Here is a 6,592-nt window from a genome sequence, read left to right as displayed (position 1 = left end):
GACTCTACACATGGACATCACCAGACGGTCAACACAGAAATCAGATTGACTATGTGTTCTGCAGCCAAAGATGAAGCAGCTCTATACAGTCAGTAAAAACAAGACCAGGAACTGACTGTGGCTCAGATCATGAGCTTCTTGTTGCAAAATTTAGGCTTAAATTGAAGAAAGTAGGGGAAAGCACTAGGCCACTCAGGTATGACCTAAATCATATCCCTGATGAATATACAGTAGAGGAAACAAATAGATTTGAGGAATTAGATCTGATAGACAGAGTGCCTGAAGAACTATGGACGGAGGTTTGCAACATTGTACAAGAGGTAGCAAATAAAGCCATCCCAAAGAAAAAGAAATGCGAGAAAGCAAAATGGCTGTCTGACGAAGCCTTACAAATAGCTGAGGAAAGAAGGGAAGCGAAAGGCAAGGGAGAAAGAGAAATATACACCCAATTGAACGCAGAATTGCAGAGAATAGCTAGAAGAGATAAGAATGCCTTCATCAATGAACAGTGCAAAGAAATAGAGGAAAACAGTGCAATGGGGAAGACTAGAGATCTCTTCAAGAAAATTGGAGATATGAAGGGAACGTTTCATGCAAGGATGGGCATGATAAAGGACTAAAATGGCAGGGACTTAACAGAGGCAGAAGAGATTAAGAAGTGGTGGCAAGATTACACAGAGGTAACTATACAAGAAAGAGCTTAATGACCCTGATAACCACGATGGGGTGGTCACTGACCTTGAGCCAGACATCCTGGAATGTGAAGTCAAATGGGCCTTAGGAAGTCTGATCAACAACAAAGCTAGTGGAGGTGACAGTATTCCAGCTGAGCTATTCAAAATCTTAAAAGACAATGCAGTGAAAGTGCTACACTCAATATGCCAGCAAATTTGGAAAACTCAACAGTCCCCACAGGATTGGAAAAGGTCAGTTTACATTCCCATCCCAAAGAAGGGGAATGACAAAGAATGTTCAAACTACCGCACCATTGCACTCATTTCACATGCTAGCAAAGTGATGCTCAAAATCCTACAAGCTAGGCTCCAGCAGTATGTGGACTGAGAACTACGAGAAGTACAGGCAGGATTTCGAAGAGTCAGAGGAACTAGAGATCAAATTGCCAACATACAGTGGACCATGGAGAAAGCTAGGGAATTCCAGAAAAACATCTACTTCTGCTTCATTGACTATGCTAAAGCCTTTGATTCTGTGGATCACAACAAATTGTGGCAGGTTCTTAAAGAGATGGGAGTAGCAGACCATCTTATTGGTCTCTTGAGAACCTATATGTGGGTCAAGAAGCAACAGTGAGAACTGAACACGGAACCACTGACTGGTTCAAAATTGAGAAAGGAGTTTGGCAAGGCTGTATACTGTCGCCCTGCCTATTTAACTTATATGCAGAGCACATCATAAGAAAGGTGGGGCTAGATGAATCACCAGTTGGAATTAAGATTGCTGGGAGAAATATCAACAACCTCAGATATGCAGATGATACCACTCTAATGGCAGAAAGTGAAGAGGAACTAAAGAGCCTCTTGATGCTCTCTAATGTGGTGAAGGAGGCAAGTGCAAAAGTTGGCTTGAAACTCAACATTAAGAAAACTAAGATCATGGCATCCAGTCCTCTCACTTCCTGGCAAACAGATGGGGAAGAAATGGAGGTAGTGACAGATTTTATTTTCCTTGGCTCCAAGATCACCGCAGTTGGGGACTGCAGCCAAGAAATTAAAAGACACTTGCTCCTGGGGAGGAAAGCTATGGCAAATCTAGACAGCAGACTAAAAAGCAGAGACGTTACCCTGCCAACAAAAGTGTGTATAGTCAAGGCTACAGTTTTCCCAGTTGCAATGTATGGCTGTGAAAGCTGGACCATAAGGAAGGCTGAGCGCCAAAGGATTGAGGCCTTTGAATTGTGGTGCTGGAGGAGACTCCTGCGAGTCCCTTGGACTACAAGGCGATCAAAACGGTCAGTCCTAGAGGAGATCAACCCTGACTGCTCTTTAGAAGGCCAGATCCTGAAGATGAAACTCAAATACTTTGGCCACCTAATGAGAAGGAAGGACTCCCTAGAGAAGAACCTAATGCTGGGAACAACAGATGGCAAAAGAAGAAGGGGACAGCAAAGAATGAGGTGGCTAGATGGAGTCACTGAAGCAGTTGGCTTGAGCTTAAGTGGACTCCAGGGGATGGTGGAGGACAGGAAGGCCTGGAGGAATGTTGTCCATGGGGTCTTGATGGGTTGGACATGACTTCGGGACTAACAACAACAACAACAACAACAAAGAAGTGACAGTGAAACTGAAGATGCCCCATCAACCCTTAATAGAAGAAATCAGAACTGTGTTGCAACAGATGAGTGGTTATTAGCATGTCATGCACAGTTCTTCAGGTTATAAAAATTAATTAGTGTGCCAACATTTATCTGTATCTTTGCTTTAAAATAAACAATGTTGAACAAGTAGATGCCATAAGTTTTAAAATTTTTATTATTATCAAGTGTGTTTTATTCTCATCCCCCTTATCTCAGGTCAAATACTTATGGTGTATTTGGACAAAAAACTTGATTACCTTTTTTAACTTTGTTCTTTACTAGATAGAAGTAAATAAACATGCTAAATTAGCTCTCCCTATGGCATCAGAAAATCCCAATATGAGTTTAAAAGTTTATAATGCAAATGATCTCACACAAATTAATCTGATTTGTATTTTTTAAAAATCTGGAAGTAGGGAAATTAAAGGAACAAAGAAATGCTTCATTCAATTGCATGGGGGCAGGAAAGCCAATGAAAGAGGACCCCCCCACACACACACATGCACATTCAGAAAATGAATGAAAGAGGGGGAAAAGAGAATAAAGGAAGTGCCAAGATGGGGAGGGGAGGGGAGGGGAGCTAGAGAGAAAACAGATGAAAGAGGAAGGGAGAGACTGAGAGACAGAGAAGCCAGAGTAGACAGCACAGGCACAGAGTACACACTCTTACACGCACCAGACACCAAGTGGGGGAACATGCCTGACAATTTTCATGACTGGCAACCCCCACCCTCCAGCAGCCTATTTGAGGAGGTGCATAGCAAATTTTTCAAAATGTCAAATAGGCCCATGGGTCTAGAAAGGTTGGAGACCCCCTTTTCTACAGGTATGCTCCCCAGGCAGATGTTATTTGGAATGTTCATACTTTTACTTGTTAAATGGAAGGAAAATATATTTGACATGAATCTTATATTCAATTCTAACATTAGTGTAATCATTAGACAGCAATCAATGCAAATACATACCTGCTTATTTAATGGCCTGAACAAGCAGTCTCTCCAGGTCACAAGTGCGAGCTACAAAAGAAATAACAACAAATACAAGAATAATTATGAAAACTGCACTATCATATGCATTGAATTCTTTTCATTTGGGAAATATTTTCCAAACTAGCTTTTTTCTGAGGAATCCCTGAGTCTGCCATGGAACTCTTGCAAGCTAATGAGGACACTGTTCATGGAGGCCACTGCGAAGATTTATTAAGTCTCATTTTTGCCTTGTGCATATCAAAAACATGTCCTACACTAATGTAGGCAAGCCTTCATGCTACCTGGAATTTATGCTGCATTTTCCCTAGAACCTATGCATCCATCTACTGAAGCCACATGCAAAATAGTGATGGTGGGGGTAGGTCACATACTCACAAGGTAGTCCTATGCATACTTATTCAACCAAAGGAAGTGCCTACTTAGTGCTTTTTGACAATTTGAGTGGCTCTGGACACATGCTCAAACCAAGAAATACCTTATTAGCACTAGAAATGAGCTTACATTCTTTACACACAAAAATCTAAATCTAAATGCCCTCAAGTTTTCTTCAATTCAGAAACCTTTTTTTGGGTGGGGGAGCTTTTATTTATCGCTTTTGTCAAACAATGAAAGCAAATAACCTTTGACAAGATACTGCAGATTACCCAAATAATAATAAAAAAATATACCAATGTTCCGATCAGTCTGCCCCGCCCTAGAGCACACCTACCACTCTACTGTGGATGCATATTGCAGGATAAGGTAAGTTGTGGGCAGGTAACTTTCTCAGGTAAAAAAGTTCACCATTACTGTTCCTCTGTTATACTTTAACATAATCTGTTAACTTTTATAGTGCAACAAAAGCCTTTTGCTATGATTGGATTATAGCTGATTAAATTAATACTATATTAATATTAAATTTTATTTCTATTGAGAACAAGGGCATCCAGCACATTCCATATATTAAATTAAAATTAAACCCAATTTAAAAGTCTACATGCCAAGCTAAAAGAAGCAACAAAGCTTTTATTAGCCAAACCTTAATTCATAGCTTTGCTCTGCTTAAAAAGCAAAAACAAACAGTAGCTGCTCCAATTACAAAAGAAAGCAGAGAAGGTGAGCATTAGAATTACCTATGGTCAGCAAAACAAATCTGCACCTCCTGGAGAAAGATAGGCTCTAGCAAACACAACTGTTTGGTTGGCTTCCAGGCCAGCCAAAGTACATGGGTCTCATCAATATATGTGGATCCCAGACAAGAAAGAATTTTTGCAGTTAGCAGATGTACAAGATCTACAGATGATTAAAATATCTCTGCTATTCTGTAAGATTGATGCATCAATATTGTCCATTATTTGACTGATTAAATACCCAGTCCTACATAAAATTAAACACTACAGAAAAAGGAATGACACCCATAGTCACAAAAAGTTTCTCACAAAAGGGAATATTTATATATTTATCAGTGGTCAGTGCTGAAATACTAAGGTAGAGAAGGCCCCTTCAAAACCATCTGACAGAATCTAGGGTGAACAGCTCTCCATCTGGTTGTTACTCATGTGAAAATGTTTGCACATTTTCTGTATGGGGCAGGGGAAAAGGGGGAGGGACTTGCATTCTATAGTACCATTTCAGGAACAGGGTCCTTTGAATGCAGCCTGATGATAAACAGAAATGCATGCAGTGTGATCAATAAGAACACCGACTGATATGCAAAGTATAAATTGCAGTACTGTGAGGCTGAGAAAACAAGCAACATTTGTAGCCCTCAAGTCTATAGCTGATTTTAGAGTGACGGGCAGCACTAACAATAAAACCTCTATAAACCATACCTGACTTACAGAAGGAATTTAAACAAAATAACAGAAATAAAAGAAATATAAAGATTCTTTCTCTCTCCTGTTTAAAAACAAAACCACTGCATATTCCCACTGAAAATGAAATACCACTTACTGAGTAGATTTCATATATTCCTTTGCGGCCTTCATCACACTCACGTCGAACCCAGTGTCGATTGAGGTAGGCACAAATCCCATTCAGAACTTTGCTTGAAAACCTATAATCTTCCCACTGTTGAGTATAGAATTTCAAAACACTCTCATCCATCAAGTCTTCACCATCCTGAAAGAGACAATTCACCAACATAGAAGAAACATAATGCCAGGTTTAACCAGAACATGATTGTTATTTCTGTATATCCATCATGAGTCAGGAAAACAGCTGGGACCAAAGCAACACTTGGCTGTTTCTTCACTGTTCTAGCTTACTGCATGGAGCCCCATCCCTTCACTCTTACTGCCATCTAGCCATAACCTGAGAACATGTCCTTATTTTCTTTCTTCAATGTCATAGGTATCCTTCAGAAAATATAGCAGACACGGTTTTATGACAAATGTATCAACTACTGTACACTACAAATTAACTTAGGTATGCAATCATGTGCAAAAAATAGCATCTCCTGTTGCACGTAAGATGACAGGTTTCTTAATCTGTAACTGTACATAACAGCTAAGGGGTTCAATTCAAAGCCTACTGAAAGATAGTAATTTCCTCTCAGAAAAGAAATGGTTGTTGGATATTTATCTGCTATTCTACTGTTCAAATGGGAAACAGAGCTTGTATGTCTGGAAGGACTAGATGAAGATTTCAGAAAATTAGTGTAGAGATTCAGTTGTCGCTGGATACTGTGTTTGCAACAGAGTTAGCATTACAACAGAGTGGTGCAAGGCCTGGTTCGCCCAGGTCCAAAAGAAGATTTGATCCCACCCTCAAAGGCCCACTGTGACGACTTTGCCAGGCATTTTAGGGAGAAAATCGCTCAGATTCGTCAAGAGCTGGATACCACTACTGATTCAGAGGTTTCAAAGGAGACACCAACGCTGCAGTCTGGTCCAGATTTATTGGATGAATTTCAGTTACTGCGGCCCGATGATGTGGACAAGGTGCTTGGGCAAGTACGTCCAACTACTTGCCTTTTGGACCCCTGCCTGTCTTGGTTAATAAATGATTCCAAGCACGGGATTGGAACCTGGATCTTGGAAGTGGTTAATGTTTCTCTGACGGAGGGTCGGGTACCTGCCCCTTTAAAGGAGGTGGTAGTCCGACCGGTCCTGAAGAAGGCGTCACTGGATCCAGAGATGGCCACTAATTATAGACCAGTGGCCAACATCCCGTTTCTGGGCAAGGTGTTAGAGCAGGTGGTGGCGGGACAACTCCAAGCACTCTTGGATGAAACTGATTATCTGGACCCATTGCAGTCCGGCTTCAGACCTGGGTACGGTACTGAATCTGCCTTGGTCGCCCTGTACGA

The 6,592-nt window shown here is 40.9% G+C and overlaps 1 protein-coding gene across 1 annotated transcript in view; it reads left to right on the top strand.

The window, feature by feature from the left end:
- Positions 1 to 6,592, top strand: part of CUL1 (cullin 1) — a 55,258-nt gene that overhangs the window by 33,770 nt on the left and 14,896 nt on the right. The gene's annotated exons all lie outside the window — the stretch shown is intronic.

This window comes from Varanus komodoensis, unplaced genomic scaffold (assembly GCF_004798865.1).
Source record: "Varanus komodoensis strain SLA01 unplaced genomic scaffold, ASM479886v1 scaffold10, whole genome shotgun sequence".
Lineage (NCBI taxonomy): Eukaryota > Metazoa > Chordata > Lepidosauria > Squamata > Varanidae > Varanus > Varanus komodoensis.
Note: the sequence above shows the minus strand (reverse complement) of the source record. Positions and strands in the feature narration are given on the sequence as shown.